General features: G+C 48.9%; 1 protein-coding gene across 1 annotated transcript in view; it reads right to left on the bottom strand.

The window, feature by feature from the left end:
* The window catches only part of LOC138287270 (zinc finger protein interacting with ribonucleoprotein K-like), a 91,717-nt gene that overhangs the window by 19,091 nt on the left and 45,440 nt on the right, over positions 1 to 27,186 (bottom strand). The gene's annotated exons all lie outside the window — the stretch shown is intronic.

Genomic DNA, 27,186 nt, shown 5'->3' with positions numbered 1-27,186 from the left:
CTGGCAAACTTGTTAGGGTTTTAATCAACTGAAACAATACACAGCCAATCAATCACATTTAATGTCGACCAATACAGGATATCCTTCTTGGATTTCCTGATCAAAAATGACAACCAACTTGTCACACTTTTCCGAAAACCAATTGAACGCCATACATTACTGCATAATAGCAGCTTCTATCATAGGGGTCTTAAAGAGGGCTTGCCCTAGGGCCAAATCCTTCGCCTACGCCAGGATTAAAAAAACGGATATGACCATATTTCCTTTACTTGGTCTGGATCCTGTTAAGGGTCATTATAAATGTGGAAATTGTGTTGCCTGTCAATATATGTCTAATGCAAAACTGTTCATACATGGTGATATTCAGGTGACTTGACGGGATCATACCAACTGTGTTTCGACATTCTTGAAATGACTAGCCTAAAAGCACTTCCCATACTATGGGAACCTATTGGGTTTTATCTTCAACTGCTAAACGTGTTCTCTATCATGGTCATTACATGCTGTACGTTTGAGCTATACAGTCGCCGTGTTGCATTGCAGGATGCATAACATAATGATCCCCGCTGAGATATGGTTGCCTTTTGCCCAGGGTCATTCTATACTTATAAGATGCTATTTAGAACAAACGGCTGAGCCCTGGCAATGGGTTATAACTTGTGCTCACTGTGTTTATTTTTACATTCCTCTCACAGGTTCCCTTTGGTTCTCTCATGAACCCCCCATAATTTAAGTGCTGTTTATGCATTTTTCATTCCATACTGGTTATACTCTTTCCAGTGTTCTGGGCACCTTGTTCACAACACATGAGGCCCTATCACTGGCAAGAGATCTGTACCCACATGGAAATTTGTTTTCAATCCCTCCCCCCAAACACTAGCCCACAGAAGGCTCATTAGGACCGACCACAATGAGAACATGGGGATCCTAACCACTCCGCACTTCCGGCAATGTGATTATAAGCTATAGCTGCATGCTCGTCCCTTCTCACCATGGATATAGCTCATAGAATTTCCACAAGGAACTATCACAGCGGTTTCGCTGTGTTCGTATTCTCGAACCCAAAAATCACTATTTTCCCCAATTATATCCTGGGTCTTGTACTCCTCCAACTTTCCACCCTGTTCCATGGTTTGACTCCTCTACTCTGAGAGGTACTGAAATTACATCACTGTTAACTAATAGTTGCACCCCCCATCAATTGCCATGGAAGTAGCTCACATGGGTTTCATTAGGGTTTACCACAGCAAACATACTGGGTTGGAGTTCCAATCTGTTTTTTTGTTCAAAAATGTTTTCCTAATTGAATTTTGCTCTTTTATATATGTGGTTTCCTATTATATAAACGTCCAATAATTCCCCCTATCCCACCCCCACCATCCCTTGATGATTCAGGAGAACGAAGAGACAATCAATTTCCAGTGTCTCTAATCCTCGCGTTCTCCATCAGCTGTGGTTCATTACTGAATGCCCCCCAGGAGACCACCGCTACACAGTTGCCATTGGTCCTGTTTATTTAAGAAGAAGAGCACAATATTATTCTTTACTTTTGCATCTATAAACAGGAAAACATCTTACAAGAATTCCTCATCAAGGGAACTGCTGGTTAATCTGCACCAGTCGCCTCCTTCTACACAAACTATTCCTGTTAACCATGTTTTTTTTTTTTTACTAACCCTACCCTGAATTAGAAGGAATTATGTTCCCTCTCTCATATAATTCTTTTTGGGTATTTCAGAAAACATGAAATCACCAGGCAGAAAACGGACGGACTTAGCGCCATCAATATAATTGGGTTCGCTTTTTGCCCCTGTGGGACGGGGCCCCACATTGATGAATATATGCCTAATCTAAGGTTGCCATTTTTTCCAGTTCCCAGAGGGCTATATACTGGGTTAGGGTGCGGCACTATTCAACAATCTAATCTCTATGGTGCTTCTACCGTGGAACAATCAGTACGTACCATTGTTTTGAGTATGGGTGTTATAGTTTACAACACCTGTAGCAGTATTCATCTCCTAACTTCACTTTCCCCATTAGTCCCCCAGGTCCTTGTTGTCCTGATGAGACCCTGATACCCACCCCAAAAGGTAGAAATTTCGTCAACAGCAACATGACAGATCCTTTTTGTTTGAACTTAAATAAGAGGATTTGATTTTCTTTATGTGCATTGATTTCAAATGGTGTATTAAGGCTGTCGTCTGATAAAATACACCATTGATTGAGGAAATAATAGGTGTTCTTCTTTCACTTGGGATGCACTGTCTTCACTATTATGTTTATAATGATTATGGGCAGTGTCTTATGTTTTGGTGATTATTCACAATAAAGAGATGTGTCCACCCACATCTGAGTACTGGTTGCTATACATGAAAAACCGAGATGTTCTTCAACAGGATTGATCACTGTCCTTACCCGAGTATCTTTTTCTGATTGACTCAGAGGCAGTAATTCTGCCTGAATATAAGCATTTCTTTCCCAAGTGAGTTTGACGTAAATGTGTGCTTTTCCCTTTCAGTGTAGGAGGGGCACCTATTCCTATCTTGACTGGCTCAGAATCCAAGATCACTATTATTTCACATGACCCCTTAGAAGAAGAAGGGTTGAAATGGGATCTGTGCCTTTGGATATAAAACTAAGGGGAGGTGGGGGTAGGAGAGTATAATGGCACAAGAATTGATTTGTAAGTTTATTTAGAGGCAACAACGGATCTCAAATGATGGAAAGTGGTAGGAAATATGTGTGCTTCTGTAGAAGCTCCAGACATACTAGTTTGGCCTCAACAAGGATGCTTAGAGATTGCTTGAAGCCCAGGTTCTGATCAAGAGGTGTTTTGGGCTAACGATGAAATGAATGTTGGAGTAAACCTGGATAGGATATTAGAGTAGAATAACGAAACTTTTCGTGTAGAACTTGGAAGACGGACCATTTTTTAAGATACCATTAAAATCAAGGAAGGGAGTCTGCCAGTGAGGCACAAATAGATATGTCCGCTGTTCAGCATTTAAGAACGGAGATAAAAAATGTGCTTAAGAAACTGCGTAATGAAGGAGTGATTTCATAGTCACATAAAAAGATCAATGGACTCAGTATGTGTGTATATTGGAGGAGATGTAATAAGAGTAATTTGGGGTTGATGGTCATACTTTACCAAAAATAGATTTAATGATAACAACTCTTGCTAGAGCAAAAATCTACAAGGAACTTATATGTAAATTAAAAATGCCAAATAGGTATCAACCAATTCAACCATGTTTAAAGGAGTGTAGGAGGCTGGACTGGCTTGTGTGAGTACCAAGGGGTACTTACACCTTGCACCAGGCCCAGGTATCCCTTATTAGTGTATAGGGTGTCTAGCAGCTTAGGCTGATAGATAATGATAGCTTAGCAGAGCAGCTTAGGCTGAACTAGGAGACGAGTGAAGCTCCTACAGTACCACTAGTGTCACTTGCACAATATAAGAAAACACAATACACAGATATACTAAAAAATAAAGGTACTTTATTTTTATGACAATATGCCAAAGTATCTCAGTGAGTACCCTCAGTATGAAGATAGCAAATATACACAAGATATATGTACACAATACCAAAAATATTCAGTATAGTCTTAGAAAACAGTGCAAACAATGTATAGTTACAATAGGATGCAATGGGGACACATAGGGATAGGGGCAACACAAACCATATACTCTAGAAGTGGAATGCGAACCACGAATGGACCCCAAACCTATGTGACCTTGTAGAGGGTCGCTGGGACTGTAAAAAAACAGTGAGGGTTAGAAAAATAGCCCACCCCAAGACCCTGAAACGTGAGTGCAAAGTGCACTAAAGTTCCACAAAGAGCACAGAAGTCGTGATAGGGGAATTCTGCAGGAAAGACACAAACCAGCAATGCAACAACGATGGATTTCCAGTCGAGGGTACCTGTGGAACAAGGGGACCAAGTCCAAAAGTCACAAGCAAGTCGGAGATGGGCAGATGCCCAGGAAATGCCAGCTGTGGGTGCAAAGAAGCTGCTACTAGGCAGTAGAAGCTGAGGATTCTGCAAGAACGACAAGGGCTAGAAACTTCCCCTTTGGAGGATGGATGTCCCACGTCGTGAAGAGTCGTGCAGAAGTGTTTTCCCGACGAAAGACCGCCAACAAGCCTTGCTAGCTGCAAATCGTGCGGTTAGGGTTTTTGGATGCTGCTGTGGCCCAGGAGGGACCAGGATGTCGCCAATTGCGTCTGGGGACAGAGAGGGCGTCGAGCAAGACAAGGAGCCCTCTCAGAAGCAGGCAGCACCCGCAGAAGTGCCGGAACAGGCACTACGAAGAGGAGTGAAGCGGTGCTCACCCGAAGTTGCACAAAGGAGTCCCACGCCGCCGGAGGACAACTTAGAAAGTCGTGCAATGCAGGTTAGAGTGCCTGGCCAGGCTTGGCTGTGCACAAAGGATTTCCGCCGGAAGTGCACAGAGGCCGGAGTAGCTGCAAAAGACGCGGTTCCCAGCAATGCAGTCTGGCGTGGGGAGGCAAGGACTTACCTCCACCAAACTTGGACTGAAGAGTCACTGGACTGTGGGAGTCACTTGGACAGAGTTGCTGGATTCAAGGGACCTCGCTTGTTGTGCTGAGAGGAGACCCAGGGGACCGGTGATGCAGTTCTTTCGTGCCTGCGGTAGCAGGGGGAGGATTCCGTCGACCCACGGGAGATTTCTTCGGAGCTTCTAGTGCAGAGAGGAGGCAGACTACCCCCACAGCATGCACCACCAGGAAAACAGTCGAGAAGGCGGCAGGATCAGCGTTACAGTGTTGCAGTAGTCGTCTTTGCTACTTTGTTGCAGTTTTGCAGGCTTCCAGTGCGGTCAGCAGTCGATTCCTTGGCAGAAGGTGAAGAGAGAGATGCAGAGGAACTCTGATGAGCTCTTGCATTCGTTATCTAAGGAATTCCCCAAAGCAGAGACCCTAAATAGCCGGAAAAGAGGGTTTGGCTACTTAGGAGAGAGGATAGGCTAGCAACACCTGAAGGAGCCTATCAGAAGGAGTCTCTGACGTCACCTGCTGGCCCTGGCCACTCAGAGCAGTCCAGTGTGCCAGCAGCACCTCTGTTTCCAAGATGGCAGAGGTCTGGAGCACACTGGAGGAGCTCTGGGCACCTCCCAGGGGAGGTGCAGGTCAGGGGAGTGGTCACTCCCCTTTCCTTTGTCCAGTTTCGCGCCAGAGCAGGGCTGAGGGGTCCCTGAACCGGTGTAGACTGGTTTATGCAGAAATGGGCACCATCTGTGCCCATGAAAGCATTTCCAGAGGCTGGGGGAGGCTACTCCTCCCCAGCCCTAACACCTTTTTCCAAAGGGAGAGGGTGTAACACCCTCTCTCTGAGGAAGTCCTTTGTTCTGCCTTCCTGGGCCAAGCCTGGCTGGACCCCAGGAGGGCAGAAACCTGTCTGAGGGGTTGGCAGCAGCAGCAGCTGCAGTGAAACCCCTGAAAAGGCAGTTTGGCAGTACCCGGATCTGAGCTACAGACCCGTGGGATCATGGGATTGTGCCAACAATGCCAGGATGGCATAGAGGGGGCAATTCCATGTTCTTAGACATGTTACATGGCCATATTCGGAGTTACCATTGTGAAGCTACACATAGGTATTGACCTATGTGTAGTGCACGCGTGTAATGGTGTCCCCGCACTCACAAAGTCCAGGGAATTTGCCCTTAACAATGTGGGAGCACCTTGGCTAGTGCCAGGGTGCCCACACACTAAGTAACTTTGCACCTAACCTTTACTAAGTAAAGGTTAGACATATAGGTGACTTATAAGTTACTTAAGTGCAGTGAAAATGGCTGTGAAATAATGTGTGCATTATTTCACTCAGGCTGCAGTGGCAGGCCTGTGTAAGAATTGTCAGAGCTCCCTATGGGTGGCAAAAGAAATGCTGCAGCCCATAGGGATCTCCTGGAACCCCAATACCCTGGGTACCTCAGTACCATATACTAGGGAATTATAAGGGTGTTCCAGTATGCCAATGTGAATTGGTGAAATTGGTCACTAGCCTGTTAGTGACAATTTGGAAAGAAATGAGAGAGCATAACCACTGAGGTTCTGGATAGCAGAGCCTCAGTGAGACAGTTAGTCATAACACAGGTAACACATTCAGGCACACTTATGAGCACTGGGGCCCTGGCTGGCAGGGTCCCAGTGACACATACAACTAAAACAACATATATACAGTGAAAAATGGGGGTAACATGCCAGTCAAGATGGTACTTTCCTACAAGGAGAGAGCACAAGCACTTTAGCACTGAGTAGCAAAGGTGGTAAAGGGGTAAAGTGGTAAAGGGCACAGAGTCCTAAGGCCAACAAAAAGGAATTCAGCAAAAACTGGAGGGTGAAAGGCAGAAAATTTAGGTTTGACCCGGCAGAGAGTGCCAGGTCCAACAGGGACCAAGTTCAGTATATGAACTGATCAGAAACCTCTCGTACCTTTTTTGAATGGTAACCATGTAAATACTGGCAAGGTTACTGTCGGGGTGATGAGGCCAAGGTTGAGGCTTTTAGCACATCATTTTAAGATTAAATACATTGCATTAGAGAGGAACAAAAGCGCTAATTGCTTGCGTAGACTGCCCTGAGGTCAGAAAGATGTGGAACATGAGAGAAATGAGGATGACAGTGAAGAAATGGAACATGAGTGAGAATGTGTCTGTGTGTATTTTGGTGCAAGTGATCGATTTCATCAGGGAAGGATGGTTGAGGGAAAAACAATTTGTTGTGTAAATTACAGATCTACAGCAAAGTCCAGACTGCTAGAGATGAGCCATGAAGGACATTTATCATAGAGAGTAACAGTTGCTTGCAAAATGGTAAAAGACTAATTCCAAAGCTGCACGTATGACAGAAGTGGGTTGCCCTGACAGAGTGTGGGTCAAAGACTGCTGTACTGTACATAGGGAAATGTTTGCGGAAGACATTGTGACGTGAATGGGTTAACTAGCTGAGGCAGTCTTGATGAGTGGAAATACATATGGAAAATCTGTGTATGGCGCTGAGCCCGTGATGCTTGCAACGTTTTCACAGGTCTAACTATCAGTCAAAATACTCTGTTTATCATTCCAGACTGCGCTGAGTATATGAAGCTTGTCTTCAACATTCTTAAGACACTGGTATTCTACAGGTGTTCAAAATAGTCTTGATTTAACATTTCCGAAGACACTGCTATCTCATTTACCGCATCAAGCAGCCATGTGAATTGTGGGAGAGACATAACATTGAGGGTGTGCTGACTTCGAGAGAACTTGGGAACATGATTGATATCATACCAGAAAGAACAGTTGTAAACACTGATAATAGCCTGAGAAGCAAATAGAATATTTTAAAATATTGGATGTCAGCATTTAGGCCCTCATTCTGACCTTGGCGGGCGGCGGAGGCCGCCCGCCAAAGTCCCGCCGTCAGGTTACCGTTCCGCGGTCGAAAGACCGCGGCGGTAATTCTGACTTTCCCGCTGGGCTGGCGGGCGGTCGCCTTCAGACCGCCAGCCAGCCCAGCGGGAAAGAGGCTTCCACGATGAAGCCGGCTCAGAATCGAGCCGGCGGAGTGGAAGCTGTGCGACGGGTGCAGTTGCACCCGTCGCGTATTTCACTGTCTGCGCAGCAGACAGTGAAATACATGTAGGGGCCCTCTTACGGGGGCCCCTGCAATGCCCATGCCAGTGGCATGGGCACTGCAGGGGCCCCCAGGGGCCCCGCGACCCCCCTACCGCCATCCGGATCTCGGCGGTCCGACCGCCGGGATCTGGATGGCGGTAGGGGGTGTCGGAATCCCCGCGGCGGTGCAGCAAGCTGCGCCGCCGCGGAGGATTCAATGGGGCCGCGGTACACTGGCGGGACCCCCGCCAGTGGTGCCGGTCCGACCGCGGCTTTACCGCCGCGGTCGGAATCCCCATTGGAGCACCGCCGGCCTGTCGGCGGTGCTCCCGCGGTCCTCCGCCCTGGCGGTCAAAGACCGCCAGGGTCAGAATGACCACCTTAGTCTATAAAAGTCCCAAGTGCCAGGGATTCGAGGAAGCTTGCAGACAAAGTCAAACAGAACTGTTGTCGTCCGCCCACCGCCACCCCTGTCACCATTTCCGAAAGAGAGAGAGAAAACAGAGGAAGGAGGGAGAGGAAGGAGGGAGAGGAAGGAGGGAGAGGGAGAGGAAGGAGGAAGGAGGGAGAGGGAGGGGGAGGGGGAGGGGGAGGGGGAGAGGGAGAGGGAGAGGGAGAGGGAGAGGGAGAGGGAGAGGGGGATGGGGAGGGGGAGGGGGAGGGGGAGGGGGAGATTAAGTTCCAGGGGAGAAGGGCCACATTCTCATGCTTTATCTTGATCTATAGAATTGATATGTTGCTTTGGAGTTACTGCATTGTGATTAATTACTGTTTCTTTCTCATGTTATTATAATGCTAGCATTGCGCTATAACTATGCATGCCACTGTTCATCCACTATTGAATCTAGTCGTAGCTATGCAACTTAGGCCCTCATTACAACATTGGCGGTAAGTGCCGCTTACCGCCATGCTGACTGCCGCCAACATACTGTGACCGCGGCGGTATACCGCTACCTGTATTATGACCCACACATAGAAATCCGCCACTATACAGACACACACACAAGTCCGCCAGCCCAAAGGTCAGTGCTAAAATGGTGGTACCAAAACCCACACCGTTACGCCAACAGAAACACGCCCACAGCATCATGACCCACGAATCACCGCGGCGGTCATTCAACCGCGGTAAACCATTGGCCGTACACACACAGCCACACTCAAAATACACACACACTAACAAAACAACAACACATTGGGCAATTCAAAATACACACACCTAACACACACCCACACCAATATAAAACACACACCCACACTACCCATAACCCTTTACGACCCAAAGAATTTGGCAAGTGACAGAGAGACAAGCCAGGAGCATCCACTGAATCTGAGCCACAAAATACCATCACCCATACACCATTCACGCACCTCACACCAAACACATACCACTTACACTACACCCGTGGCACCACAAAGACATCCCAGGTTCTCAGAGGAGGAGCTAAGGGTCATGGTGGAGGAAATCATCCATGTATAGCCACAGCTATTCGGATCACAGGTGCAGCAGACATCTATTGCAAGGAAGATGGAGCTATGGCGGAGAGTCGTGGACAGGGTCCATGCCGTGGGACAGCACCCAAGAACAAGGGACGTCATCAGGAAGAGGTGGAACGACCTACAGGGGAAAGTGCGTTCCGTGGCAGCAAGACACCAGATAGCAGTACAGAGGACTGGCGGTGGACCCCCACCTCCTCCCCCACAACTAACAACATGGGAGGAGCAAGTCTTGGTGAACATGCATCCTGAGGGCCTCGCAGGAGTAGCAGGAGGACTGGACTCAGGTAAGTCAAATCTTTACTACTTTATCCCCCACCCTACCTGCATACCATCACAAACAACAACCCCTACCCTCACCCCCATCACCTCACCACCTCACATATACCCAACCACCACAACCCACCCATCCCAGTACAAAGCTCTGCATTCAACACCAATGCATGGACCCCCATCACAGACCAGAGGGCCACCCATCACCACAGCACGCACAATAGTTTCAATCACCTATCCAAACCAAGCACAACTCACACAAGCCAAAGCTGCCTTGCTAATAACAAACATGGAGGGAAACATATCCATGCACAAGATGGCACAGCCAGATACAATAACACTGCATTTACATCCCCACAGGACCCCCACTCAACGTCACCGGAGAGGAGGTGCCAGCAAAATCCAGCCCCCCCTCCCCACCCCCCCCCCCCCATGAAGAGGCCCACAGTGATGACAGCTGCTCTGCACGCCTGGATCACGATGACCAACCTGCCCATCAGTGACATCCAGACAGTCGGTGACCCAGCCACAGTCCCAACACACCATAGAGCCTCCCCCCCTCAGGAAACACCACCACAGCACCCACTGTAGGAAAGTACCATCTTGCCTGGCATGTTACCCCCATATTTCACTGTATATATGTTGTTTTAGTCTATGTGTCACTGGGACCCTGCCAGGCAGGGCCCCAGTGCTCATAGCTATGTGCCCTGTATGTGTTCCCTGTGTGATGCCTAACTGTTTCACTGAGGCTCTGCTAGCCAGAACCTCAGTGGTTATGCTCTCTCTGCTTTCCAAATTTGTCACTAACAGGCTAGTGACTAAATTTACCAATTCACATTGGCATACTGGTACACCCATATAATTCCCTAGTATATGGTACTGAGGTACCCAGGGTATTGGGGTTCCAGCAGATCCATATGGTCTGCAGCATTTCTTTTGCCACCCATAGGGAACTCTGACAATTCTTACATAGGCCTGCCAGTGCAGCCTGAGTGAAATAACGTCCACGTTATTTCACAGCCATTTACCACTGCACTTAAGTAACTTATAAGTCACCTATATGTCTAACCTTCACCTGGTGAAGGTTGGGTGCAAAGTTACTTAGTGTGTGGGCACCCTGGCACTAGCCAAGGTGCCCCCACATCGTTCAGGGCAAATTCTCCGGACTTTGTGAGTGCGGGGGCACCATTACACGCGTGCACTGTACATAGGTCACTACCTATGTACAGCGTCACAATGGTAACTCCGAACATGGCCGTGTAACATGTCTAAGATCATGGAATTGTCCCCCCCATGCCATTCTGGCATGGGGGGGACAATTCCATGATTTCCCGAGTCTCTAGCACAGAACCCGGGTACTGCCAAACTGCCTTTCCGGGGTCTCCACTGCAGCTGCTGCTGCTGCCAACCCCTCAGACAGGTTTCTGCCCTCCTGGGGTCCAGGCAGCCCCGGCCCAGGAAGGCAGAACAAAGGATTTCCTCTGAGAGGGGGTGTAACACCCTCTCCCTTTGGAAATAGGTGTGAGGGCTGGGGAGAAGTAGCCTCCCCCAGCCTCTGGAAATGCTTTGATGGGCACAGATGGTGCCCATCTCTGCATAAGCCAGTCTACACCAGTTCAGGGATTCCCCAGCCCTGCTCTGGCGTGAAACTGGACAAAGGAAAGGGAATTGATCACTCCCCTGACCTGTACCTCCCAGGGGAGGTGCCCAGAGCTCCTCCAGTGTGTCCCAGACCTCTGCCATCTTAGAAACAGAGGTGTTTGTGGCACACTGGACTGCTCTGAGTGGCCAGTGCCAGCAGGTGACGTCAGAGGCTCCTTCTGATAGGCTCCTACCTCTCTTAGTAGCCAATCCTCCTTCCTAGGTAGCCAAACCTCCTTTTCTGGCTATTTAGTGTAGGAGGCTGGACTGGCTTGTAGTGAGTACCAAGGGGTACTTGCACCTTGCACCAGGCCCAGTTATCCCTTATTAGTGTATAGGGTGTCTAGCAGCTTAGGCTGATAGATAATGGTAGCTTAGCAGAGCAGCTTAGGCTGAACTAGGAGACGTGTGAAGCTACTACAGTACCACTTAGTGTCATATGCACAATATCATAAGAAAACACAATACACAGTTATACTAAAAATAAAGGTACTTTATTTTTATGACAATATGCCAAAGTATCTTAGAGTGTACCCTCAGTGAGAGGATAGGAAATATACACAAGATATATATACACACAATAGCAAAAATATGCAGTATAGTCTTAGAAAACAGTGCAAACAATGTATAGTTACAATAGGATGCAATGGGGAAACATAGGGATAGGGGCAACACAAACCATATACTCCAAAAGTGGAATGCGAACCACGAATGGACCCCAAACCTATGTGACCTTGTAGAGGGTCGCTGGGACTATTAGAAAATAGTGAGAGTTAGAAAAATAACCCTCCCCAAGACCCTGAAAAGTGAGTGCAAAGTGCACCAAAGTTCCCCTAAGGACAAAATAGTCGTGTTAGAGGAATAATGCAGGAAAGACACAACCCAGCAATGCAACAACTGTGGATTTCCAATCTAGGGTACCTGTGGAACAAGAGGACCAAGTCCAAAAGTCACAAGCAAGTCGGAGATGGGCAGATGCCCAGGAAATGCCAGCTGCGGGTGCAAAGAAGCTTCGACGGGACAGAAGAAGCTGAGGTTTCTGCAGGAACGAAAAGGGCTAGAGACTTCCCCTTTGGTGGACGGATCCCTCTCGCCGAGGAGAGTCGTGCAGAAGTGTTTTCCCGCCAGAAAGACGCCAACAAGCCTTGCTACACGCAAATCGTGCGTTTGGCGTTTTTGGACGCTGCTGGGGCCCAGGAGGGACCAGGAGGTCGCAAATTGGACCTGAAGAGAGAGGGGACGTCGAGCAAGACAAAGAGCCCTCCCTGAAGCAGGTAGCACCCGGAGAAGTGCCAGAAACAGGCACTACGAGGATGCGTGAAACGGTGCTTGCCGAAGTTGCACAAAGGAGTCCCACGTCGCCGGAGACCAACTTAGAAAGTCGTGCAATGCAGGTTAGAGTGCCGTGGACCCAGGCTTGGCTGTGCACAAAGGATTTCCGCCGGAAGTGCACAGGGGCCGGAGTAGCTTGCAAAGTCGCGGTTCCCAGCAATGCAGCCCAGCGAGGTGAGGCAAGGACTTACCTCCACCAAACTTGGACTGAAGAGTCACTGGACTGTGGGGGTCACTTGGACAGAGTCGCTGGATTCGAGGGACCTCGCTCGTCGTGCTGAGAGGAGACCCAAGGGACCGGTAATGCAGCTTTTTGGTGCCTGCGGTTGCAGGGGGAAGATTCCGTCGACCCACGGGAGATTTCTTCGGAGCTTCTGGTGCAGAGAGGAGGCAGGCTACCCCCACAGCATGCACAAGCAGGAAAACAGTCGAGAAGGCGGCAGGATCAGCGTTACAGAGTTGCAGTAGTCGTCTTTGCTACTATGTTGCAGGTTTGCAGGCTTCCAGCGCGGTCAGCGGTCGTTTCCTTATCAGAAGGTGAAGAGGGAGATGCAGAGGAACTCGGATGAGCTCTTGCATTCGTTATCTAAAGTTTCCCCAGAGACAGAGACCCTAAATAGCCAGAAAGGAGGATTTGGCTACCTAGGAGAGAGGAGAGGCTACTAACACCTGAAGGAGCCTATCACAAGGAGTCTCTGACGTCACCTGGTGGCACTGGCCACTCAGAGCAGTCCAGTGTGCCAGCAGCACCTCTGTTTCCAAGATGGCAGAGGTCTGGAGCACACCGGAGGAGCTCTGGACACCTCCCAGGGGAGGTGCAGGTCAGGGGAGTGGTCACTCCCCTTTCCTTTGTCCAGTTTCGCGCCAGAGCAGGGGCTAAGGGGTCCCTGAACCGGTGTAGACTGGCTTATGCAGAATTGGGCACATCTGTGCCCAACAAAGCATTTCCAGAGGCTGGGGGAGGCTACTCCTCCCCTGCCTTCACACCATTTTCCAAAGGGAGAGGGTGTTACACCCTCTCTCAGAGGAAGTTCTTTGTTCTGCCATCCTGGGCCAGGCCTGGCTGGACCCCAGGAGGGCAGATGCCTGTCTGAGGGGTTGGCAGCAGCAGCAGCTGCAGTGAAACCCCAGGAAGGGCAGTTTGGCAGTACCAGGGTCTGTGCTACAGACCACTGGGATCATGGAATTGTACCAACAATGCCAGGATGGCATAGAGGGGGCAATTCCATGATCATAGACATGTTACATGGCCATACTCGGAGTTACCATGGTGAAGCTACATATAGGTGGTGACCTATATGTAGTGCACGCGTGTAATGGTGTCCCCGCACTCACAAAGTTCAGGGAATTGGCTCTGAACAATGTGGGGGCACCTTGGCTAGTGCCAGGGTGCCCTCACACTAAGTAACTTTGCACCTAACCTTTACCAGGTAAAGGTTAGACATATAGGTGACTTATAAGTTACTTAAGTGCAGTGTAAAATGGCTGTGAAATAACGTGGACGTTATTTCACTCAGGCTGCAGTGGCAGGCCTGTGTAAGAATTGTCAGAGCTCCCTATGGGTGGCAAAAGAAATGCTGCAGCCCATAGGGATCTCCTGGAACCCCAATACCCTGGGTACCTCAGTACCATATACTAGGGAATTATAAGGGTGTTCCAGTAAGCCAATGTAAATTGGTAAAAATGGTCACTAGCCTGTCAGTGACAATTTAGAAAGCAATGAGAGAGCATAACCACTGAGGTTCTGATTAGCAGAGCCTCAGTGAGACAGTTAGTCACTACATAGGTAACACATTCAGGCACACTTATGAGCACTGGGGCCCTGGGTTACCAGGGTCCCAGTGACACATACAACTAAAACAACATATATACAGTGAAGAATGGGGGTAACATGCCAGGCAAGATGGTACTTTCCTACACAACCCCCCCCCAAATGAAGGACAATAAGACTAGCCATGACCTGATGAGTCTTCATTGTCTAAGTGGAAATATCTGGAGAGTCCATCTGCATTGGAGTGGCTACTCCCAGGTCTATGTTCCACTGTATAGTCCATTCCCTGTAGGGATATGGACCACCTCAACAATTTAGGGTTTTCACCTTTCATTTGTTTTAGCCAAAGTAGAGGTTTGTGGTCTGTCTGAACAATGAAGTGAGTGCCAAACAGGTATGGCCTCAACTTCTTTAGAGCCCAGACCACAGCAAAGGCCTCCCTCTCAATGGCAGACCAACGCTTTTCTCTAGGGGTCAACCTCCTACTAATAAAAGCAACAGGTTGATCCTGGCCCTCAGAATTAAGTTGTGATAGGACTGCCCCTACTCCTAATTCAGATGCATCAGTTTGGACATAGAATTGTTTAGAGTAACAAGGGCTTTTCAGGACAGGTGCAGAGCACATGGCCTGCTTCAGCTCCTCAAAAGCTTTCTGACAGCTTGCTGTCCACAATACCTTTTTAGGCATTTTCTTGGATGTGAGGTCATTAAGAGGGGCTGCAATGGAGCCATAGTTCTTAATGAACCTCCTGTAATACCCAGTGAGGCCTAGGAAGGCTCTCACCTGAGTCTGAGTGGTAGGGGGAAACCAATCAATAATAGTTTGGATTTTCCCCTGAAGTGGTGCAATCTGTTCCCCACCAACAAGGTGTCCCAGATAAACCACCTTACCCTGCCCTATCTGGCACTTTGAAGACTTGATAGTGAGGCCTGCCTTTTGCAGAGCCTCCAAAACTTTCCATAGGTGGACCAGGTGATCATCCCAGCTGGAGCTAAAGACAGCTATATCATCCAAATATGCTGCACTGAAAGCTTCCAGCCCTTGCAGGACTGTGTTCACCAACCTCTGAAAAGTGGCAGGTGCATTTTTCAAAACCAAAAGGCATTACAGTAAACTGGTAATGTCCTCCAATGGTAGAAAATGCAGTCTTAGGTTTAGCATCTTCTGACAATTTGATCTGCCAATACCCTGCAGTCAAATCAAAAGTGCTTAGATACTTGGCAGATGCCAGTGTATCTATGAGCTCATCTGCCCTGGGTATAGGGTGAGCATCAGTTTTGGTTACCAAGTTGAGACCTCTATAGTCTACACAAAACCTCATTTCCTTCTTTCCATCTTTAGAATTGGGTTTTGGTACCAGTACCACAGGAGAAGCCCATGGACTGTCAGAGTGCTCAACCACTCCTAGTTCCAACATTTTCTGAACTTCTTTGTTTATGCAGTCCCTGACATGGTCAGGTTGCCTATAGATCTTACTTTTGACAGGTAAACTGTCTCCAGTATCTATAGTGTGCTCACACCAAGAAGTAGTGCCTGGCACAGTAGAGAAGAGTTCTGAAAATTGTCCTAGGAGATTTATGCAATTATCTTTCTGCTCAGCAGTAAGACAATCAGCCAAAACTACACCTTCCACAAGAGCATCTTGTTCTGTGGAAGAGAAGAGATCAGGTAGAGGATTACTGTCTTCTTCCTGTCCCTCATCAGTTGCCATGAGCAGGGTGAGATCAGCCCTGTCATAGTAGGGTTTCAGGCGGTTGACATGGAGCACCCTAAGGGGACTCCTGGCAGTGCCTAAGTCAACCAAGTAGGTGACTTCACCCTTCTGTTCAACAATTGTGTGGGGTCCACTCCATTTATCTTGGAGTGCTCTTGGGGTCACAGGCTCCAAGACCCACACTTTCTGCCCTGGTTGGTACTGAACCAAAACAGCCTTCTGATCATGCCATTGCTTCTGGAGCTCTTGGCTGGCCTGAAGGTTTTTACTGGCCTTTTTCATGTACTCAGCCATCCTTGATCTGAGGCCAAGTACATAATCCACAATATCCTGCTTAGGAGCTTTTACAGGTTGTTCCCAACCCTCCTTTACAAGTGTGAGTGGACCCCTAACAGGGTGTCCAAAAAGAAGTTCAAAGGGGCTGAAGCCCCACTCCTTTCTGGGGTACCTCCCTGTAGGCAAAAAGGAGGCATGGTAGAAGGATATCCCATCTCCTGCGGAGTTTTTCAGGGAGACCCATAATCATGCCTTTGAGAGTTTTATTAAATCTTTCCACCAGTCCATTTGTTTGTGGATGATAGGGTGTTGTGAACTTGTAAGTTACACCACACTCCTTCCACATGGCCTTTAAGTATGCAGACATGAAATTGCTTCCTCTGTCTGATACTACTTCCTTTGGGAAGCCCACCCTGGAAAATATTCCCAGGAGGGCCTTTGCCACTGCAGGTGCTGTAGTGGTCCTTAAAGGAATAGCTTCAGGATATCTTGTGGCATGGTCCACTACCACTAAGATAAACCTATTGCCTGAAGCAGTAGGAGGGTCAAGGGGGCCAACTATGTCAACCCCTACCCTTTCAAAGGGAACCCCAACCACAGGCAGTGGGATGAGGGGTGCCTTTGGAGTGCCACCTGTCTTGCCACTGGCTTGACAGGTTTCACAGGACTTACAAAATTCCTTTGTGTCCTCAGACATCCTAGGCCAATGAAACAATGGTACCAATCTGTCCCAAGTTTTGATTTGACCCAGGTGCCCAGCTAAGGGAATGTCATGTGCCAGTGTTAGGAGGAACTTTCTGTACTCCTGAGGAATCACTAATCTCCTGGCAGCTCCAGGTTTAGGATCCCTATGCTCAGTGTACAAGAGGTTGTCCTCCCAGTAAACTCTGTGAGAGTCACTGACATCCCCATTAGCCTGTTTGACAGCTTGCTGTCTGAGACCCTCTAATGTGGGACAGGTTTGCTGTGCCACACTCAGCTCCTCTCTGGCAGGGCCCCCCTTCACCCAAAAGCTCAGCAGTGTCTGCTTCCAGCTCCTCTGGTGTAGGTTCTGCACAGGGAGGGAATTCTTCTTCCTCAGAAGTAGAATCCACTGTAGAGGGAGGGATAGTAGGAAGTGGTTTGCTTCTACTAGCCCTAGCTTTAGGGAGCACTTGGTCCATTGTTCCAGGATCCAAGCTTCCCTGTCCTTTTTGCTTTTTGGCCTGAGCACCTTGTCAAAGCAAAAATATGCCCTGGGATGCCCAGCATTGCTGCATGGGCCTCCAACTCCACATCTGACCAAGCTGATGTCTCCAAATCATTCCCTAATAGACAGTCTACAGGTAAATCTGAAGCTACCACAACTTTCTTTGGACCAGTTACCCCCCCCCAGTTGAGATTTACAACAGCCATGGGGTGGCTTTGTGTTATGTTGTGAGCATCGGTTACTTGGTACTGGTGTCCAAGTATGTGTTGTTCAGGGTGCACCAGTTTCTCAATCACCATTGTGACACTGGCACCTGTGTCCCTGTAGGCCTGGACCTCAACACTATTTATTAGGGTTAGTTGCTTGTACTTCTCCAAGTTATGGGGGCAAGCAACCAAAGTGGCTAAATCAATAGCCCCTTCAGAGACTAAAGTAGCCTCTGTGGTCTCCCTAATCAGACCAACCCCAACTAAATTACCAAAAGTGAGCCCAGCTACTCCCTTGGATTGGCTATTAGTAGGTTTGCTCCCACCACCACTGCTATTAGTAGGGACACTAGGTGTAGCAGTAGGGGTTGTAGTGGTAGGAGCTGTGGTGCCTTTCTTTGGACAACTGGGATCTGTTGTCCAATGGCCTTTTATTTTACATAAATAGCACCATGGTTTCTTTTCCTTGTTCTGATTAAAGGAGGATTTGGACCCACCACCCCCACCAGAGTGTTTTTGTGGGCCTGATGAAGACTCATTTTTAGATTTGTCCCCACCCTTGTCAGAAGACTTACCATCCTTCTTTTTGTTGCCATCTTTGTCACCCCCTGTATGAACTTTTCTGTTCACTCTTGTTCTGACCCATTTGTCTGCCTTCTTTCCCAATTCTTGGGGAGAGGTCAGATCAGAGTCCACCAAGTACTGGTGCAACAAATCAGACACACAATTATTAAGAATATGCTCTCTCAGGATCAAGTTATACAGGCTGTCATAATCAGTAACTTTACTGCCATGTAACCACCCCTCCAAGGCCTTCACTGCCTGGTCAATGAAATCAACCCAGTCTTGTGAAGACTCCTTTTTGGTCTCTCTGAACTTTATCCTGTACTGTTCAGTGGTTAAGCCATAACCATCCAGGAGTGCATTCTTAAGAACTTGGAAATTATTAGCATCATTTTCTTTTACAGTAAGGAGCCTATCCCTACCTTTTCCACTAAATGATAGCCATAGGATAGCAGCCCACTGCTTTTGAGGGACATCCTGTACAGCACAGGCCCTCTCAAGTGCAGCAAACCACTTGTTAATGTCATCCCCCTCCTTATAAGGGGGAACTATCTTGTGCAGATTCCTGGAATCATGCTCTTTTGCAGGATGACTATGGGGAATACTGCTGCTGCCACCATGGGTTTCTAAACCCAACTTCTGTCTTTCCTTCTCTAATTCTAAAGACTGTCTATCCAAATCCAGCTGTTGCTTCTTGAGCTTCAGTCTGGTTTGTTCCACTCTCAATCTATTGAGCTCCCTTTCTAACAATCTGTCATCAGGGTGGGTGGGAGGGACATTTCTAGATACAGAGGTATGATGGGAATGAACAGAAGGAGACCTGTCCCTTACAGAGGGCACCCTAACAGCTTGGCTAACAGTATAATGTGAGAGCACACCATCAGTATGGTGTGATTCAACCTCTGTACCAACTATGCTAGACTGTCTAGTAATGGGCAGGCTGAGAAGTTTCTTTCCTGAACCTTTTCCTGGGGGAGTCCCTGGATCAGATTGAGAACCATTAGCTACTTTTTCACCAGATTGGGCACTTATGGCCTTATCCTGTACTCTAAGCATGTTAATTAACAGTTCTAAGGAAGGATTCTTCCCTACACTCAAACCTCTCTCTATGCAGAGACTCCTTGCTCCTTTCCAGCTAAGGTGATCATATGCAAGTTTGGACAGTTCAACATTTTGGCCTGTGCCAGACATTTTTAGAGAGAGTTAAAGTGATAGACAAAGAGAAAAAAGTTTTCAGAACTTTTTGGAAAGACAGAAAAAAAACTTTTTAAACTTTTAAGAACTTTTTGAAAGTTTAGAAGTACTTTTCAGCACTTAGAAAAGAGTGAAAAGAGGAAATGCAAAACTTTTTGGCTATGTGTATATACACTGACCTTGTTTTGTATATTTTTCTCTTATGAAAAGTACAATGACAAGAGTGGTAAGTAGTCTCAAGCACTTATCCCACCACTGCACAACCAATGTAGGAGGCTGGACTGGCTTGTAGTGAGTACCAAGGGGTACTTGCACCTTGCACCAGGCCCAGTTATCCCTTATTAGTGTATAGGGTGTCTAGCAGCTTAGGCTGATAGATAATGGTAGCTTAGCAGAGCAGCTTAGGCTGAACTAGGAGACGTGTGAAGCTACTACAGTACCACTTAGTGTCATATGCACAATATCATAAGAAAACACAATACACAGTTATACTAAAAATAAAGGTACTTTATTTTTATGACAATATGCCAAAGTATCTTAGAGTGTACCCTCAGTGAGAGGATAGGAAATATACACAAGATATATATACACAATAGCAAAAATATGCAGTATAGTCTTAGAAAACAGTGCAAACAATGTATAGTTACAATAGGATGCAATGGGGAAACATAGGGATAGGGGCAACACAAACCATATACTCCAAAAGTGGAATGCGAACCACGAATGGACCCCAAACCTATGTGACCTTGTAGAGGGTCGCTGGGACTATTAGAAAATAGTGAGAGTTAGAAAAATAACCCTCCCCAAGACCCTGAAAAGTGAGTGCAAAGTGCACCAAAGTTCCCCTAAGGACAAAATAGTCGTGTTAGAGGAATAATGCAGGAAAGACACAACCCAGCAATGCAACAACTGTGGATTTCCAATCTAGGGTACCTGTGGAACAAGGGGACCAAGTCCAAAAGTCACAAGCAAGTCGGAGATGGGCAGATGCCCAGGAAATGCCAGCTGCGGGTGCAAAGAAGCTTCGACTGGACAGAAGAAGCTGAGGTTTCTGCAGGAACGAAAAGGGCTAGAGACTTCCCCTTTGGTGGACGGATCCCTCTCGCCGAGGAGAGTCGTGCAGAAGTGTTTTCCCGCCGGAAAGACGCCAACAAGCCTTGCTACACGCAAATCGTGCGTTTGGCGTTTTTGGACGCTGCTGGGGCCCAGGAGGGACCAGGAGGTCGCAAATTGGACCTGAAGAGAGAGGGGACGTCGAGCAAGACAAAGAGCCCTCGCTGAAGCAGGTAGCACCCGGAGAAGTGCCAGAAACAGGCACTACGAGGATGCGTGAAACGGTGCTTGCCGAAGTTGCACAAAGGAGTCCCACGTCGCCGGAGACCAACTTAGAAAGTCGTGCAATGCAGGTTAGAGTGCCGTGGACCCAGGCTTGGCTGTGCACAAAGGATTTCCGCCGGAAGTGCACAGGGGCCGGAGTAGCTTGCAAAGTCGCGGTTCCCAGCAATGCAGCCCAGCGAGGTGAGGCAAGGACTTACCTCCACCAAACTTGGACTGAAGAGTCACTGGACTGTGGGGGTCACTTGGACAGAGTCGCTGGATTCGAGGGACCTCGCTCGTCGTGCTGAGAGGAGACCCAAGGGACCGGTAATGCAGCTTTTTGGTGCCTGCGGTTGCAGGGGGAAGATTCCGTCGACCCACGGGAGATTTCTTCGGAGCTTCTGGTGCAGAGAGGAGGCAGGCTACCCCCACAGCATGCACAAGCAGGAAAACAGACGAGAAGGCGGCAGGGTCAGCGTTACAGAGTTGCAGTAGTCGTCTTTGCTACTATGTTGCAGGTTTGCAGGCTTCCAGCGCGGTCAGCGGTCGTTTCCTTATCAGAAGGTGAAGAGGGAGATGCAGAGGAACTCGGATGAGCTCTTGCATTCGTTATCTAAAGTTTCCCCAGAGACAGAGACCCTAAATAGCCAGAAAGGAGGGTTTGGCTACCTAGGAGAGAGGAGAGGCTACTAACACCTGAAGGAGCCTATCACAAGGAGTCTCTGACGTCACCTGGTGGCACTGGCCACTCAGAGCAGTCCAGTGTGCCAGCAGCACCTCTGTTTCCAAGATGGCAGAGGTCTGGAGCACACTGGAGGAGCTCTGGACACCTCCCAGGGGAGGTGCAGGTCAGGGGAGTGGTCACTCCCCTTTCCTTTGTCCAGTTTCGCGCCAGAGCAGGGGCTAAGGGGTCCCTGAACCGGTGTAGACTGGCTTATGCAGAATTGGGCACATCTGTGCCCAACAAAGCATTTCCAGAGGCTGGGGGAGGCTACTCCTCCCCTGCCTTCACACCATTTTCCAAAGGGAGAGGGTGTTACACCCTCTCTCAGAGGAAGTTCTTTGTTCTGCCATCCTGGGCCAGGCCTGGCTGGACCCCAGGAGGGCAGATGCCTGTCTGAGGGGTTGGCAGCAGCAGCAGCTGCAGTGAAACCCCAGGAAGGGCAGTTTGGCAGTACCAGGGTCTGTGCTACAGACCACTGGGATCACGGAATTGTACCAACAATGCCAGGATGGCACAGAGGGGGCAATTCCATGATCATAGACATGTTACATGGCCATACTCGGAGTTACCATGGTGAAGCTACATATAGGTGGTGACCTATATGTAGTGCACGCGTGTAATGGTGTCCCCGCACTCACAAAGTTCAGGGAATTGGCTCTGAACAATGTGGGGGCACCTTGGCTAGTGCCAGGGTGCCCTCACACTAAGTAACTTTGCACCTAACCTTTACCAGGTAAAGGTTAGACATATAGGTGACTTATAAGTTACTTAAGTGCAGTGTAAAATGGCTGTGAAATAACGTGGACGTTATTTCACTCAGGCTTCAGTGGCAGGCCTGTGTAAGAATTGTCAGAGCTCCCTATGGGTGGCAAAAGAAATGCTGCAGCCCATAGGGATCTCCTGGAACCCCAATACCCTGGGTACCTCAGTACCATATACTAGGGAATTATAAGGGTGTTCCAGTAAGCCAATGTAAATTGGTAAAAATGGTCACTAGCCTGTCAGTAACAATTTAGAAAGCAATGAGAGAGCATAACCACTGAGGTTCTGATTAGCAGAGCCTCAGTGAGACAGTTAGTCACTACACAGGTAACACATTCAGGCACACTTATGAGCACTGGGGCCCTGGGTTACCAGGGTCCCAGTGACACATACAACTAAAACAACATATATACAGTGAAGAATGGGGGAAACATGCCAGGCAAGATGGTACTTTCCTACATTTAGGGTCTCTGCTTTGGGGATCTCACCAGATAACGAATCCAAGAGCTCACATGAGTTCCTCTGCATCTCCCTCTTCACCTTCTGCCAAAGGATCGACCGCTGACTGCTCAGGACGCCTGCAAAACCACAACAAAGTAGCAAGACGACTACTAGCGACCTTGAATCGCTTGTGCTCTCTCCTTGTAGGAAAGTACCATCTTGACTGGCATGTTACCCCCATTTCTCACTGTATATATGTTGTTTTAGTTGTATGTGTCACTGGGACCCTGCCAGCCAGGGCCCCAGTGCTCATAAGTGTGCCTGAATGTGTTACCTGTGTTATGACTAACTGTCTCACTGAGGCTCTGCTATCCAGAACCTCAGTGGTTATGCTCTCTCATTTCTTTCCAAATTGTCACTAACAGGCTAGTGACCAATTTCACCAATTCACATTGGCATACTGGAACACCCTTATAATTCCCTAGTATATGGTACTGAGGTACCCAGGGTATTGGGGTTCCAGGAGATCCCTATGGGCTGCAGCATTTCTTTTGCCACCCATAGGGAGCTCTGACAATTCTTACACAGGCCTGCCACTGCAGCCTGAGTGAAATAATGCACACATTATTTCACAGCCATTTTCACTGCACTTAAGTAACTTATAAGTCACCTACATGTCTAACCTTTACTTAGTAAAGGTTAGGTGCAAAGTTACTTAGTGTGTGGGCACCCTGGCACTAGCCAAGGTGCTCCCACATTGTTAAGGGCAAATTCCCCGGACTTTGTGAGTGCGGGGACACCATTACACGTGTGCACTACACATAGGTCAATACCTATGTGTAGCTTCACAATGGTAACTCCGAATATGGCCATGTAACATGTCTAAGATCATGGAATTGCCCCCTCTATGCCATCCTGGCATTGTTGGCACAATCCCATGATCCCACGGTCTGTAGCTCAGAACCGGGTACTGCCAAACTGCCTTTTCAGGGGTTTCACTGCAGCTGCTGCTGCTGCCAACCCCTCAGACAGGTTTCTGCCCTCCTGGGGTCCAGCCAGGCTTGGCCCAGGAAGGCAGAACAAAGGACTTCCTCAGTGAGAGGGTGTTACACCCTCTCCCTTTGGAAAAAGGTGTTAGGGCTGGGGAGGAGTAGCCTCCCCCAGCCTCTGGAAATGCTTTCATGGGCACAGATGGTGCCCATTTCTGCATAAGCCGGTCTACACCGGTTCAGGGATCCCCCAGCCCTGCTCTGGCACGAAACTGGACAAAGGAAAGGGGAGTGACCACTCCCCTGACCTGCACCTCCCCTGGGAGGTGCCCAGAGCTCCTCCAGTGTGCTCCAGACCTCTGCCATCTTGGAAACAGAGGTGCTGCTGGCACACTAGACTGCTAGGTGCTCCCACATTGTTAAGGGCAAATTTCCCGGACTTTGTGAGTGCCGGGACACCATTACACGTGTACACTACACATAGGTCAATACCTATGTGTAGCTTCAGAATGGTAACTCCGAATATGGCCATGTAACATGTCTAAGATCATGGAATTGCCCCCTCTATGCCATCCTGGCATTGTTGGCACAATCCCATGATCCCACGGGTCTGTAGCTCAGACCCGGGTACTGCCAAACTGCCTTTTCAGGGGTTTCACTGCAGCTGCTGCTGCTGCCAACCCCTCAGACAGGTTTCTGCCCTCCTGGGGTCCAGCCAGGCTTGGCCCAGGAAGGCAGAACAAAGGACTTCCTCAGTGAGAGGGTGTTACACCCTCTCCCTTTGGAAAAAGGTGTTAGGGCTGGGGAGGAGTAGCCTCCCCCAGCCTCTGGAAATGCTTTCATGGGCACAGATGGTGCCCATTTCTGCATAAGCCAGTCTACACCGGTTCAGGGATCCCCCAGCCCTGCTCTGGCGCGAAACTGGACAAAGGAAAGGGGAGTGACCACTCCCCTGACCTGCACCTCCCCTGGGAGGTGCCCAGAGCTCCTCCAGTGTGCTCCAGACCTCTGCCATCTTGGAAACAGAGGTGCTGCTGGCACACTAGACTGCTAGGTGCTCCCACATTGTTAAGGGCAAATTCCCCGGACTTTGTGAGTGCGGGGACACCATTACACGCGTGCACTACACATAGGTCAATACCTATGTGTAGCTTCACAATGGTAACTCCGAATATGGCCATGTAACAAGTCTAAGATCATGGAATTGCCCCCTCTATGCCATCCTGGCATTGTTGGCACAATCCCATGATCCCACGGGTCTGTAGCTCAGACCCGGGTACTGCCAAACTGCCTTTTCAGGGGTTTCACTGCAGCTGCTGCTGCTGCCAACCCCTCAGACAGGTTTCTGCCCTCCTGGGGTCCAGCCAGGCTTGGCCCAGGAAGGCAGTACAAAGGACTTCCTCAGTGAGAGGGTGTTACACCCTCTCCCTTTGGAAAAAGGTGTTAGGGCTGGGGAGGAGTAGCCTCCCCCAGCCTCTGGAAATGCTTTCATGGGCACAGATGGTGCCCATTTCTGCATAAGCCAGTTACACCGGTTCAGGGATCCCCCAGCCCTGCTCTGGCGCGAAACTGGACAAAGGAAAGGGGAGTGACCACTCCCCTGACCTGCACCTCCCCTGGGAGGTGCCCAGAGCTCCTCCAGTGTGCTCCAGACCTCTGCCATCTTGGAAACAGAGGTGCTGATGGCACACTAGACTGCTCTGAGTGGCCAGGGCCAGCAGGCGACGTCAGAGACTCCTTCTGATAGGCTCCTCCAGGTGTTGCTAGCCTATCCTCTCTCCTAGGTAGCCAAACCTCCTTTTCTGGCTATTTAGGGTCTCTGATTTGGGGAATTCTTTAGATAACGAATGCAAGAGCTCATCAGAGTTCCTCTGCATCTCTCTCTTCACCTTCTGCCAAGGAATCGACTGCTGACCGTGCTGGAAGCCTGCAAAACTGCAACAAAGTAGCAAAGACGACTACTGCGACCTTGTAACGCTGATCCTGCCGCCTTTTCGTCTGTTTTCCTGGTGGTGCATGCTCTGGTGGTAGGCTGCCTCCTCTCTGCACCAGGAGCTCTGAAGAAATCTCCGGTGGGTGGACGGAATCTTCCCCCTGCAACCGCAGGCAACAAAAGACTGCCTCACCGGTCCCTCGGGTCCCCTCTCAGCACGACAAGCGTGGTCCCTGGAACTCAGCAACTCGGTCCAAGTGACTCCCACAATCCAGTGACTCTTCAGTCCAAGTTTGGTGGAGGTAAGTCCTTGCCTCCCTACGCTACACTGCATTGCTGGGTACCGCGTGATTTGCAGCTGCTCCGGCTCCTGTGCACTCTTCCAGGATTTCCTGCGTGCATAGCCAAGCCTGGGTCACCGACACTCTAACCTGCAGTGCACAACCTTCTGAGTTGTCCTCCGGCGTTGTGGGACTCCCTTTTGTGACTTCGGGTGGACTCCGGTTCACTTTTCTTCCAAGTGCCTGTTCCAGTACTTCTGCGGGTGCTGCCTGCTTCTGTGAGGGCTCCCTACGTTGCTGGGCGCCCCCTCTGTCTCCTCATCCACGTGGCAACATCCTGGTCCCTCCTGGGCCACAGTAGCATCCAAAAGCCCTAACCACAAACCTTGCAGCTAGCAAGGCTTGTATGCAGTCTTTCTGCGTGGGAACACCTCTGCAAGCTTCTTCACGACGTGGGACATCCATCCTCCAAAGGGGAAGTTCCTAGTCCTCTTCTTTCTTGCAGAACTCCAAGCTTCTTCTAACCGGTGGCAGCTTCCTTGCACCCTCAGCTGGCATTTCCTGGGCTCCTGCCCACACTCGACACTGTCACGACTATTGGACTTGGTCCCCTTGTCTTACAGGTACTCAGGTCCGGAAATCCACTATTGTTGCATTGCTGGTGTTTGTTCTTCCTGCAGAATCCCCCTATCACGACTTCTGTGTTCTCTGGGGGTAGTAGGTGCACTTTACACCTACCTTGGGGTGGGCTATTTTTCTAACCCTCACTGTTTTCTTACAGTCCCAGTGACCCTCTACAAGCTCACATAGGTTTGGGGTCCATTCGTAGTTCGCATTCCACTTTTGGAGTATATGGTTTGTGTTGCCCCTATACCTATGTGCACATATTACAATCTACTGTAACTTTACGTTGCTTGCATTACTTCCCTTTTGCTATTATCTGCATAATTTTGGTTTGTGTACATATATCTTGTGTATATATCTTATCCTCATACTGAGGGTACTCAATGATATACTTTTGGCATATTGTAATAAAAATGAAGTACCTTTATTTTTAGTATATCTGTGTATTGTGTTTCCTTATGATATTGTGCATATGACACGAGTGGTATAGTAGGAGCTTTGCATGTCTCCTAGTTCAGCCTAAGCTGCTTTGCCATAGCTACCTTCTATCAGCCTAAGGTGCTACAAACACCTCTTCTACACTAATAAGGGATAACTGGACCTGGCACAGGGTGTAGGTACCTCTGGTACCCACTACAAGCCAGGCCAGCCTCCTACACCCACCCAGCGGTCCCATCCTTCTGTCCCCAGGACACGTCAATCAGCAGTGTGTCCACCACTATAGGGACCCCAGGCAACCCCACTAACACAGGACGATCAGGGAACTGGGGTCAGTGGCAGTGGGTCTAGGAAAGTACCATCTTGCCTGGCATGTTACCCCCATTTTTCACTGTATATAT

Source organism: Pleurodeles waltl, chromosome 4_1, assembly GCF_031143425.1.
Source record: "Pleurodeles waltl isolate 20211129_DDA chromosome 4_1, aPleWal1.hap1.20221129, whole genome shotgun sequence".
NCBI lineage: Eukaryota > Metazoa > Chordata > Amphibia > Caudata > Salamandridae > Pleurodeles > Pleurodeles waltl.
The sequence above is the reverse complement of the archived record's forward strand: the minus strand, read 5'-3'. Positions and strand labels throughout refer to the sequence as shown.